The sequence below is a fragment of the Procambarus clarkii genome, chromosome 72 (genome assembly GCF_040958095.1).
Source record: "Procambarus clarkii isolate CNS0578487 chromosome 72, FALCON_Pclarkii_2.0, whole genome shotgun sequence".
NCBI lineage: Eukaryota > Metazoa > Arthropoda > Malacostraca > Decapoda > Cambaridae > Procambarus > Procambarus clarkii.
Window position 1 is genome coordinate 3,137,090 of NC_091221.1, and position 13,484 is coordinate 3,150,573.

General features: G+C 48.4%; 1 protein-coding gene across 3 annotated transcripts in view; it reads left to right on the plus strand.

Moving 5' to 3' along the window:
• Window positions 1-13,484, plus strand: part of LOC123773592 (uncharacterized) — a 633,080-nt gene that overhangs the window by 368,915 nt on the left and 250,681 nt on the right. The gene's annotated exons all lie outside the window — the stretch shown is intronic.

A 13,484-nucleotide genomic window follows, 5' to 3' on the forward strand; every position in this document is an offset into this window, starting at 1 on the left:
GGTGGACCAAACTCTCACAAGTCAAGCCTGGCCTCGGGCCGGGCTTGGGGAGTAGAGCAACTCCCAGAACCCCATCAACCAGGTATATGTGGGCCTGCGGGCCGCTCCAAGCAACAGCCTGGTGGACCAAACTCTCACAAGTCAAGCCTGGCCTCGGGCCGGGCTTGGGGAGTAGAACAACTCCCAGAACCCCATCAACCAGGTATCAACCACGTAAACGCACTCGTAGGGCGCCAACAGCGAGTTGAGTCGCTTAGCCAGCTAGTACGTGGGCGTTGGTCTCTGCCTGATGATTGACCTCGGTGGGTTCCCAGGTTTGTGGGTTTTGATGTTTCCGTAGACATCGCCGAGTTCGTGTTCTCCAGTGATTTTTGAGAGGTGAAGTCCGGACGTTTTCGCATTGACAATTTCGATCAGTTTGTTTACTTTCGTTTTTAATTCGGCTGTTGTGTCAATCGTGACCCCCAGGAATTTTGTTTGGTCGGGGGGGGGGGGGGGGGGGGGGGAAGAGGTTAATTTTTGCAATGTACTCATCTTTTTTTGTATCGCAGTTGATACACAGTTACACTCTACCCACTTCAAGACCCCGGGCCAATGCAGAAGCTGGACCGAATGACCCAGCAATAGGAACGGCAGTCACCAGAAGAATATATATGTATATTAGTGTGTGTGTGTGTGTGTGTGTGTGTGTGTGTGTGTGTGTGTGTGTGTGTGTGTGTGTGTGTGTGTGTACACAACGTGGGGGGGTGGTGGTGTGGGAGGGAGCAGGAAGGGTGCAGTGGGAGCCACCACTGGGGAGAGCTGTTCACCTTATCACCGAACCCCCCCCCCCCCCTCCCCCAGGGAGGACAGTCCACTGAGAGTGAAGTTATCAGCGCCCCCCCCCCCCCAACACGGCACTCCCCCCTCTCCTGTCTTCCCAAGTCTCTGGGGAAATTTTACCAAATGAATTGAACGTATAAAAAAATGTTGATTAGAACGGTTGGGATATTTCCAGTGTTTGGGAGACTGACGGTGGTATGTTGAGGTTATCTTGAGATGATTTCGGGGCTTAGCGTCCCCGCGGCCCGGTCCTCGACCAGGCCTCCTTTTTGTTACACACCCCCAGGAAGCAGTCTTAACTCCCAGGTACCTATTTACTGCTAGGTGAACAGGGGGCATCAGGGTGAAAGAAACTCTGCTCATTTGTTTCCCCCCTTCACCTGGGATCGAACCCGGAACCTCAGGACTATGAATCCCGAGCGCTGTCCACTCAGCCATCAGGCCCCTGGTGATATTTTGTACGTGTCCCCCGCTCTGACCGGCTCACTAGGTTTATACAACTGTATTTTCTTGAATTGTTGTTATAACAACCCGTCCTCTTAAAAATAACGTCACTTTTGGCTGGTATGCGCGGCGCTATGGCCAAATTTGGACGTTATTTGAAATGAAATCGACTCACAAAAGTGACGTACTGTTCCGTTTTCTGTTTGAGTCGTCCGGCTTACTCGGTAAGGTTAGAAGTGGATTCTTTCCATTAACGTTTTTCGTAACGTTTTGAAACTTTATGAGAATTTCCTGCCCACCTAACCTATCAGAGGACCCTTAACTTACTGTTGTTGAAAAAAAAATCCAAAATTTATATTATTTTTTTTTATTTTCAAATTACGTCCATATTCGGCCATACGGACAAACGGCCAAAAGCGACGTTATTTTTAAGAGGACAGGTTGCTCATTTATTTGTCTCGATAACTGATACGAAGAACTGGACGTCATAATTCTCACTATACGACACAGTGAGACTTACTGTACCGAGTCTATACGACACAGTGAGACTTACTGTACCGAGTCTATACGACACAGTGAGACTTACTGTACCGAGTCTATACGACACAGTGAGACTTACTGTACCGAGTCTATACGACACAGTGAGACTTACTGTACCGAGTCTATACGACACAGTGAGACTTACTGTACCGAGTCTATACGACACAGTGAGACTTACTGTACCGAGTCTATACGACACAGTGAGACTTACTGTACCGAGTCTATACGACACAGTGAGACTTACTGTACCGAGTCTATACGACACAGTGAGACTTACTGTACCGAGTCTATACGACACAGTGAGACTTACTGTACCGAGTCTATACGACACAGTGAGACTTACTGTACCGAGTCTATACGACACAGTGAGACTTACTGTACCGAGTCTATACGACACAGTGAGACTTACTGTACCGAGTCTATACGACACAGTGAGACTTACTGTACCGAGTCTATACGACACAGTGAGACTTACTGTACCGAGTCTATACGACACAGTGAGACTTACTGTACCGAGTCTATACGACACAGTGAGACTTACTGTACCGAGTCTATACGAAACTGTACCGAGTCTATAAGACACAGTGAGACTTACTGTACCGAGTCTATACGACACAGTGAGACTTACTGTACCGAGTCTATACGACACAGTGAGACTTACTGTACCGAGTCTATACGACACAGTGAGACTTACTGTACCGAGTCTATACGACACAGTGAGACTTACTGTACCGAGTCTATACGACAAAGTGAGACTTACTGTACCGAGTCTATACGACACAGTGAGACTTACTGTACCGAGTCTATACGACACAGTGAGACTTACTGTACCGAGTCTATACGACACAGTGAGACTTACTGTACCGAGTCTATACGACACAGTGAGACTTACTGTACCGAGTCTATACGACACAGTGAGACTTACAGTACCGAGTCTATACGACACAGTGAGACTTACTGTACCGAGTCTATACGACACAGTGAGACTTACTGTACCGAGTCTATACGACACAGTGAGACTTACTGTACCGAGTCTATACGACACAGTGAGACTTACTGTACCGAGTCTATACGACACAGTGAGACTTATTGTACCGAGTCTATACGACACAGTGAGACTTACTGTACCGAGTCTATACGACACAGTGAGACTTACTGTACCGAGTCTATACGACACAGTGAGACTTACTGTACCGAGTCTATACGACACAGTGAGACTTACTGTACCGAGTCTATACGACACAGTGAGACTTACTGTACCGAGTCTATACGACACAGTGAGACTTACTGTACCGAGTCTATACGACACAGTGAGACTTTCTGTACCGAGTCTATATTCACATACTTATATACAAATATTTATTTTAAAATTATTATGCAATAGGATGAGGAAGGGAAGGGAACTATCAGGGGGAAAGCACCAAGTCACTACGACTATATAGCACTGGGAAGGGGTCAGGATAAGGATTTGGGATGGGACGGAGGGAAGGAATGGTGCCCAACCACTTGTATGAGCAGTGTTATGGCCACGTGCGGGTCCCCTGCGGCCACGTGCGGGTCTCATGCGGCCACGTGCGGGTCCCCTGCGGCCACGTGCGGGTCTCCTGCGGCCACGTGCGGGTCTCCTGCGGCCACGTGCGGGTCCCTTGCGGCCACGTGCGGGTCCCCTGCGGCCACGTGCGGGTCCCCTGCGGCCACGTGCGGGTCTCCTGCGGCCACGTGCGGGTCTCCTGCACTAGTGTGAGGTGTGGGGGACGTATGAGGCCACCCCCACATGAGGGGCAGGCGGGGGGTGGGGTTGACTTGAGAGGATGGTGTCACTGTGAGGCTGTTGGCACGGTAACTGTGAGGTGTTGCGGGTGACGGGATGGTGAAGGGTAATGATGGTGACAGTGATAACAGTGAGGCCTACCATGAACCCGGCTACACACACACACACACACACACACACACACACACACACACACACACACACACACACACACACACACACACACACACACACGTGTTACCTGGTCATAGAATTCTATTAAGCCAGTCAGGCAAGATTTACCCTCCCTGAACATGGGTTCAGGGAGGGTAAATCTTGCCTGACTGGCTTAATAGAATTCTATGACCAGGTAACAAAGATTAAGCAAGAAAGAGAGGGCTGGGCGGACTGCATTTTCTTGGATTGTCGGAAAGCCTTTGACACAGTACCGCATAAGAGGCTGGTACATAAGCTGGAGAGACAGGCAGGTGTAGCTGGTAAGGTGCTCCAGTGGATAAGGGAGTATCTAAGCAATAGGAAGCAGTGAGGGGTGAGACCTCCGATTGGCGTGAAGTCACCAGTGGAGTCCCACAGGGCTCTGTACTCGGTCCTATCTTGTTTCTGATATATGTAAATGATCTCCCAGAGGGTATAGATTCATTTCTCTCAATGATTGCGGACGATGCCAAAATTATGAGAAGGATTAAAACAGAAGAGGACTGTTTGAGGCTTCAAGAAGACCTAGGCAAACTGCAGGAATGGTCGAACAAGTGGTTGTTAGAGTTTAACCCAACCAAATGTAATATAATGATGATAGGTGTAGGGAGCAGGAGGCCAAATACAAGGTATCATCTGGGAGAGGAAATTCTTCAGGAGTCAGAGAAAGAAAAAGACTTGGGGGTTGATATCACGCCAGACCTGTCTCCTACAGCCCATATCAAGAGGATAACATCAGCGGCATATGCCAGGCTTGGCAACATGTGAACAGCATTCAGAAACTTGTGTAAAGAATCATTCAGAACTTTGTGTACCACATATGTCAGGCCAATCCTGGAGTATGCAGCCCCAGCATGGAGTCCATATCTAGTGAAGGATAAGACTAAACTGGAAAAGGTTCAAAGATTTGCCACCAGACTAGTACCCGAGCTGAGAGGTATGACCTACGAGGAGAGACTACGGGAATTAAACCTCACTTCGCTGGAAGACAGAAGAGTTAGGGGGACATGATCACCACATTCAAGATTCTCAAGGGAATTGATAGGGTAGATAAAGACAGGTTATTTAACACAAGGGGCACACGCACAAGGGGACACAGGTGGAAACTGAGCGCCCAAATGAGCCACAGAGTTATTAGAAAGAACTTTTTTAGTGTCAGAGTGGTTGACAAATGGAATGCATTAGGAAGTGGTGTGGTGGAGGCTGACTCCATACACAGTTTTAAATGTAGATATGATAGAGCCCAGTAGGCTCAGGAATCTGTACACCAGTTGATTGACAGTTGAGAGGCGGGACCAAAGAGCCAAAGCTCAACCCCTGCAAGCACAATTAGGTGAGTACACTCACACTCTCTCTATGTCCGTCTCCTCCCCCCTCCCCTCCCTCCCTCACTCTCCTGCTTGACACCTGGTTGATGGGGTTCTGGGAGTTGTTCTACTCCCCAAGCCCGGCCCGAGGCCAGGCTTGACTTGTGAGAGTTTGGTCCACCAGGCTGTTGCTTGGAGCGGCCCGCAGGCCCACATACCCACCACAGCCCGGTTGGTCCGGCACTCCTTGCAGGAAACTATCTAGTTTCCTCTTGAAGATGTCCACGGTTGTTCCAGCAATATTCCTTATGCTCGCTGGGAGGGTGTTGAACAACCGCGGACCTCTGATGTTTATACAGTGCTCTCTGATTGTGCCTATGGCACCTCTGCTCTTCACAGGTTCTATTCTCCATTTTCTTCCATATCGTTCACTCCAGTACATTGTTATTTTACTGTGTAGATTTGGGACCTAACCCTCCAGTATTTTCCACGTGTATATTATTTGGTATATGTCTCGTCTCCTTTCTAGTGAGTACATTTGGAGAGCTTTGAGACGATCCCAATAATTTAGGTGCTTTATCTCGTCTATGCGTGCCGTATATGTTCTCTGTATTCCCTCTATTTCAGCAATCTCTCCTGCTCTGAAGGGGGAAGTGAGTACTGAGCAGTACTCAAGACGGGACAACACAAGTGACTTGAAGAGTACAACCATTGTGATGGGATCCCTGGATTTGAAAGTTCTCGTAATCCATCCTATCATTTTTCTGGCTGACGCAATACTTGCTTGGTTATGTTCCCTAAACGTTAGGTCGTCAGACATCATTATTCCCAAATCCTTGACATGCTGTTTTCCTACTATAGGAAGATTTTATTGTGTTTTGTACCCTGTATTATGTTTCAGGTCCTCATGTTTACCGTACCTGAGTACCTGGAATTTATCACTGCTAAACCTTATGTTATTTTCTGCTGCCCAGTCGAAAACTATTAATATCTGCTTGTAGTTTTTCAATGTTTTCAGCAGAGGTAATTTTCATGCTGATTTTTGTGTCATCTGCAAAGGATGATACGAAGCTGGGAGCCGGTCGGCCGAGCGGACAGCACGCTGGACTTGTGATCCTGTGGTCCTGGGTTCGATCCCAGGCGCCGGCGAGAAACATTGGGCAGAGTTTCTTTCACCCTATGCCCCTGTTACCTAGCAGTAAAATAGGTACCTGGGTGTTAGTCAGCTGTCACGGGCTGCTTCCTGGGGGGTGGAGGCCTGGTCGAGGACCGGGCCGCGGGGACACTAAAGCCCCGAAATCATCTCAAGATAACCTGCTCTAAATCCATGTTGACTTGGATTGTGGAAGTCATTGGTCTCCATAAAACTAATGACCTGATTCCTGATCACTCTCTCAAATACTTTTATTGTGTGGGACGTTAGTGCAACTGTTCTATAATTCTTTGCCAATGCTTTGCTACCACTCTTGTGTAGAGGGGCAATGTCTGCTGCTTTAAGCACATCTGGTATCTCCCCCGTGTCCAAGCTCTTCCTCCACACTATACTGAGTGTCTGTGCTACCGGCACTTTGCATTTCTTCATAAATATTGAATTCCATGAGTCTGGACCCGGGGCTGAGTGCATGGGCATATTGTCAATTTCTCTCTCACAGTCTGCCACACTCGTGTTGATATCAGTTATATTTACAGGGGTTTGGATATCACGGATATCACGCATAAAGAAGTTGTCCGAATCTTCCACTTTCATTTTGTTTATCGGAGTGCTAAACATGTCCTTATACGTTTTTTAGGATTTCACTAATTTTTTTGTCATCCTCCGTGTATGAACCTTCACTAGTATGAATAGGTCCAATACTGGCAGTGGTTTTTGCTTTTGATTTAGCATATGTGAAGAAATATTTTGAGCTTTTCTTTATTTCTTGAATTGGTTTCTGTTCTAATTGCTTTTCTTCAGTCTGATAAAAATGCTTCAGTCTCTTCGATTTTTTCAATCTCCCTGCTTAAATTATTCCTTCTTTGTATAGAAAGTCATGTCTGCTTAAGCATTTCCGTTAATTTCTTCCTTTTTTTGTAATGTCGTCTGCGTTCTCGTTCTACATTGGACCTCTTTCTGGCTTTCCTCACAGGAACATGTTTCAGACAGACTTCATACGCTTCAGAAGTCAGTTTTTCTATTCCTTGTGTTGGATTTTTATTTCTTAGAACATTTTCACATTGAATGTTTGTAAGTTCCCTGTTTATTTTCTCCCAGTCTATCCTCTTATTATTAAAATTGAATTTATCGAATAGCTCTTCTCGCTTGTTGTTTCTCTTGGGCCTACTACCGTTATTAATGTTTGCACTTCAATGAGCTTGTGGTCCGAGTACGTAGTGTCTGAGACAGTAATGTCTGTGATTAGCTCCTCATTGTTCGTGAATATCAGGTCCAGCGTGTTCTCGTTCCTAGTTGGTTCTGTAATCTGATGACTGAGCGAGAATTTGTCACAGAATCTCTGTAGTTCTCTGACCTGTGATTAGTTATTTCCAGGTTGATTTCCTGCTATAATGTTATTGTTAACTGTTCTCCATTATAAACTGGGTAGATTGAAGTCTCCAAGGAAGATAATATCTGGTACTGGGTTTGCTAAGTTGTCAAGGATATTCTTTATTTTGTGGATCTGTTCAGTGAATTCCTCAACTGTTGCATCTGGCGGTTTGTATATTAGAATAATAATTAGATTTATATTTTTTACCTTGATTCCAAGTACCTCTACCACCTCATTTGTCGAGTTTAGGAGCTATGTCCATGCCAGTTCCTCTTTAATATACAGACCTACTCCTGCACATGACCTAATTACCTGTTTGATGGGGTTCTGGGAGTTCTTCTACTCCCCAAGCCCGGCCCAAGGCCAGGCTTGACTTGTGAGAGTTTGGTCCACTAAGCTGTTGCTTGGAGCGGCCCGCAGGCCCACATACCCGCCACAGCCCGGTTGGTCCGGCACTCCTTGGAGAAAACAATCTAGTTTCCTCTTGAAGATGTCCACGGTTGTTCCAGCAATATTCCTTATGCTCGCTGGGAGGATGTTGAACAACCGCGGACCTCTGATGTTTATACAGTGTTCTCTGATTGTGCCTATGGCACCTCTGCTCTTCACTGGTTCTATTCTGTATTTTCTTCCATATCGTTCACTCCAGTATATTGTTATTTTACTGTGTAGATTTGGGACCTGGCCCTCCAGTATTTTCCATGTGTATATTATTTGGTATCTCTCTCGTCTCCTTTCTAGAGAGTACATTTGGAGAGCTTTGAGACGATCCCAATAATTTAGGTGCTTTATCGTGCTTATTTATTTATTTAGGTTCTTTATTACTCTGTCACATATATATAGATTATAATTTGGGATCCAGATTTCACTATCCATGTAGTCTTTTGTAGGTTTCTGTAAATGCACCAAATTCGATTCTATTAATTCGAGTTCGATTCTATTAGAAGACCATTTCTGAACATAACTTTATTTCTTGATTTTGATTTTAGGCTTTAGATTTAGATTTAGATTTTAGGATTGATTAGGATTTGATTTAGGATTTTAGAGATTTTATTGTATGTTTGCAAATATAAATGATTTCCCATATTGCGTGACACTTCTGATTGGCTTTGGTAGTTCTCCCCTCTCTCCACCATAGTCCAGGTGTGTTGTTGTGGTAGTGGTTCGTCCAGTGTTGGTGGTAGTTCTCCCCCTCTCTCTCCACCATAGTCCAGGTGTGTTGTTGTGGTAGTGGTTCGTCCAGTGTTGGTGGTAGTTCTCCCCCTCTCTCTCCACCATAGTCCAGGTGTGTTGTTGTGGTAGTGGTTCGTCCAGTGTTGGTGGTAGTTCTCCCCCTCTCTCTCCACCATAGTCCAGGTGTGTTGTTGTGGTAGTGGTTCGTCCAGTGTTGGTGGTAGTTCTCCCCCTCTCTCTCCACCATAGTCCAGGTGTGTTGTTGTGGTAGTGGTTCGTCCAGTGTTGGTGGTAGTTCTCCCCCTCTCTCTCCACCATAGTCCAGGTGTGTTGTTGTGGTAGTGGTTCGTCCAGTGTTGGTGGTAGTTCTCCCCTCTCTCCACCATAGTCCAGGTGTGTTGTTGTGGTAGTGGTTCGTCCAGTGTTGGTGGTAGTTCTCCCCTCTCTCCACCATAGTCCAGGTGGGTTGTTGTGGTAGTGGTTCGTCCAGTGTTGGTGGTAGTTCTCCCCTCTCTCCACCATAGTCCAGGTGGGTTGTTGTGGTAGTGGTTCGTCCAGTGTTGGTGGTAGTTCTCCCCTCTCTCTCCACCATAGTCCAGGTGTGTTGTTGTGGTAGTGGTTCGTCCAGTGTTGGTGGTAGTTCTCCCCTCTCTCTCCACCATAGTCCAGGTGTGTTGTTGTGGTAGTGGTTCGTCCAGTGTTGGTGGTAGTTCTCCCCTCTCTCTCCACCATAGTCCAGGTGTGTTGTTGTGGTAGTGGTTCGTCCAGTGTTGGTGGTAGTTCTCCCCTCTCTCCACCATAGTCCAGGTGTGTTGTTGTGGTAGTGGTTCGTCCAGTGTTGGTGGTAGTTCTCCCCTCTCTCCACCATAGTCCAGGTGGGTTGTTGTGGTAGTGGTTCGTCCAGTGTTGGTGGTAGTTCTCCCCTCTCTCTCCACCATAGTCCAGGTGGGTTGTTGTGGTAGTGGTTCGTCCAGTGTTGGTGGTAGTGCGGGTGTTGTGTGGTGTAGTTCCTGTGTGCTGGTTGTTACATACAAGAGTTGTTACATTCTTGTACAGCCACTAGTACGCGTAGCGTTTCGGGCAAGTCCTTAATCCTATGGTCCCTGGAATACGATCCCCTGCCGCGAAGAATCGTTTTTTCATCCAAGTACACGTTTTACTGTTGCGTTAAACAGAGGCTACAGTTAAGGAATTGCGCCCAGTAAATCCTCCCCGGCCAGGATACGAACCCATGACATAGCGCTCACGGAACGCCAGGCGAGTGTCTTACCACTACACAACGGGGACTGCTGTTGATGACTTGTATTCCAGTCTTGTGGGTATCTCCCTCCCCCTCTGTAATCCTGCAGTGGTTCTATCTGCTTGTTCCTCTCTCTCTCTTATATGTACTACTCTGTTTCTGCCTTTCTCTAAAATAATTCCAGTAGTGTCATACTGATCTTCCCGTCTATAACGTTGTGTGCCTCTCACGTGGAATTCCGGGCACGGAAGATTGTAACATTTTTTGTCACTAATTGACAATTTACATAGTTTAGGGTGGAAGTATCTGCACTCCCGTCCCCCTGCCCCCTCCCTCACTCTCTCCTCCCTCACTATCCCCGGCCCCTCACTCTCTCCTCCCTCACTCTCCCCTCCCTCACTCTCCCCTCCCTCACTCCTCAGCTCCTCACCGCTGCTAGAGTGCCACGTCTGGCGGTGGTGGGGGCCGAGACCCGCTCGTCTAGGGCCGCCATTGTCAACATGGCTCCGCACTAGTTGTGTGGACCTTGTCAAGTGGTGTTGGAGACGCTGGTGTTGCTGGTGGCTAGTTAGTCTGGGCCAGGAGAGGCAGACGGGTCATAATGGACCTCCAACAACAGCAGCATTAGTCAGTATTCACCGGCTGCACCTGGAGGAGCTCCTGACGCGGCCTTGAGCACTGGCCTGCCATTAACTGGTGGGCAGCGCGTGCTCTAGGGCCCCGCCTCTCCTCCCTCCAGCACATGATGACATCTTGTGTCAGGATTTAGGACGACACTGGAGGGTGGTGGTGGGGGTGGGGGTAGAGGGTGGTGGGGGGGTATGTGGTGGTGGTGGTGGGGGGAGGGTGTGTGGTGGGAAGGGGGTGGTGGGGGTGTGTGGTGGGAAGGGGGTGGTGGGGGTGTGTGGTGGGAAGAGGGTGGTGGGGGTGTGTGGTGAGTAGGGAGTGGTGGGGGTGTGGGAGGTGGTGAGGTGTGTGGTGGTGGGGTGGGGGAGGTGTGGTATGGTGGTAGTGGTGGTGGAATATGTACTCATTTAGTTGTGCTTGTGGGGGTTGAGCTCTGGCTCTTTGGTCCCGCCTCTCAACTGTCAATCAACAGGTGTACAGGTTCCTGAGCCTATTGGGCTCTATCATATCTACACTTGAAACTGTGTATGGAGTCAGCCACCACCACATCACTTCCTAATGCATTCTACCTGTTAACTACTCTGACACTGAAAAAGTTCTTTCTAACGTCCCTGTGGCTCATGTGAGTACTCAGTTTCCACCTTCACTCACGTGCCACAGATGATGGGCCACACTCACCTTCACTCACGTGCCACAGATGATGGGCCACACTCACCTTCACTCACGTGCCACAGATGATGGGCCACACTCAAAGGTTTCCACCTTCACTCACGTGCCACAGATGATGGGCCACACTCACCTTCACTCACGTGCCACAGATGATGGGCCACACTCAAAGGTTTCCAACTAAATTTGTACTAAAACTGAGAGACCTGAGTACAGGTTAAAGGAACCGCCTCCTCCCCCTCACACCCTAAGAAGAGAGGGGATATGACTCCTACATACAAGATCCTGGGGGCAGGTGGACACGCAACCGACGTGTTCTGGTGCCCTTGGCGCGTGTTCGACAGCTGGAAGACACTGAGGGAAGATGAAGTTGAAGCCAGAGCCACCAACCAGTCTTGAGCTAAACGATAAGTCCGCTAATACTGAGGTTATCTTGAGGTTATCTTGAGATGATTTCGAGGCTTTAGTGTCCCCGCGGCCCAGTCCTCGACCAGGCCTCCACCCCCAGGAAGCCACCCGTGACAGCTGACTAACACCCAGGTACCTATTTTACCGCTAGGTAACAGGGGCATAGGGTGAAAGAAACTCTGCCCATTGTTTCACGCCGGCGCCTAGGATCGAACCCAGGACCACAGGATCACAAGTCTAGCGTGCTGTCCGCTCGGCCGACCGGCTGGGAGGTGACTAGCACGCCAGGTATGAACGGGTAGGAGGCGGGGGGGGGGGCGTTGAAGAGCTAGAGCTCGCTCGGCCGTCGGTAGTGAGAGGTGGGCACTACCACACACGCACGCACTCACGTACGCACTCACGCACGCACTCACGCACGCACTCACGCACGCAGCAAGGCGCCAGGGTGCTGCAGGGTACGGGAGAGGTGCAACTGAACACTCCCATGAAAAAAAGAAAGCTGGTCTCAAATGGACTTCCTGTCCCGCCTCCCTCCCCCCCCCCCTCCTCCCATAACCTTCCCCCCTCCCACCATTCCCCTCCCATTAACAACCCCCCGACTCCTCCTATCCCTCCCCCTCCCTCCCTGTGTACTCTCTTTCATACGTGTATCAAAGAATGTACTTGAGCGCTGGTAGAAAGGCGGGGTCCAAGAGCTAATAGCTCGATCCTGCAAGCATAGATAGTAACTGCACACACACACACACACACACACACACACACACACACACACACACACACACACACACACACACACATGGTCAGGGAAATGGCTACTGGAGTTTAACACCAGTAAATGTAAAGTTATGGAAATGGGATCAGGTGACAGGAGACCAAAGGGACAGTACACAATGAAGGGGAACAGCCTACCTGTAACGATTCGAGAAAGAGACCTGGGAGTGGATGTGACACCTAATCTAACTCCTGAGGCACATATAAATAGGATAACGACAGCAGCGTACTCTACACTGGCGAAAATTAGAACTTCATTCAGAAACCTAAATGAGGAGGCTTTTAGGGCGCTTTACACTGCCTGCGTGAGACCCGTCTTAGAGTATGCCGCGCCATCATGGAGCCCCACCTGAAGAAACACATAAAGAAACTGGAGAAGGTTCAGAGGTTTGCGACGAGGCTTGTCCCAGAGTTACGAGGGATGGGATATGAAGAGCGGCTGAAGGAACTGAACCTTACGACACTAGAGAAAAGAAGGGAGAGAGGAGATATGATAGGAACATATAAAATACTCAGGGGAATTGACAAAGTGGAAATAGATGAAATGTTCACACGTAATAATAACAGAACGAGGGGACATGGGTGGAAACTGGAAACTCAGATGAGTCACAGAGATGTTAGGAAGTTTTCTTTTAGCGTGAGAGTAGTAGAAAAATGGAATGCACTTCGGGAACAGGTTGTGGAAGCAAATACTATTCATACTTTTAAAACTAGGTATGATAGGGAAATGGGACAGGAGTCATTGCTGTAAACAACCGATAGCTGGAAAGGCGGGATCCAAGAGTCAATGCTCGATCCTGCAAGCACAAATAGGTGAGTACACACACACACACACACACACACACACACACACACACCCAGGGGGCCTCGTAGCCTGGTGGATAGCGCGCAGGACTCGTAATTCTGTGGCGCGGGTTCGATTCCCGCACGAGGTAGAAACAAATGGGCAAAGTTTCTTTCACCCTAAGTGCCCCTGTTACCTAGCAGTAAATAGG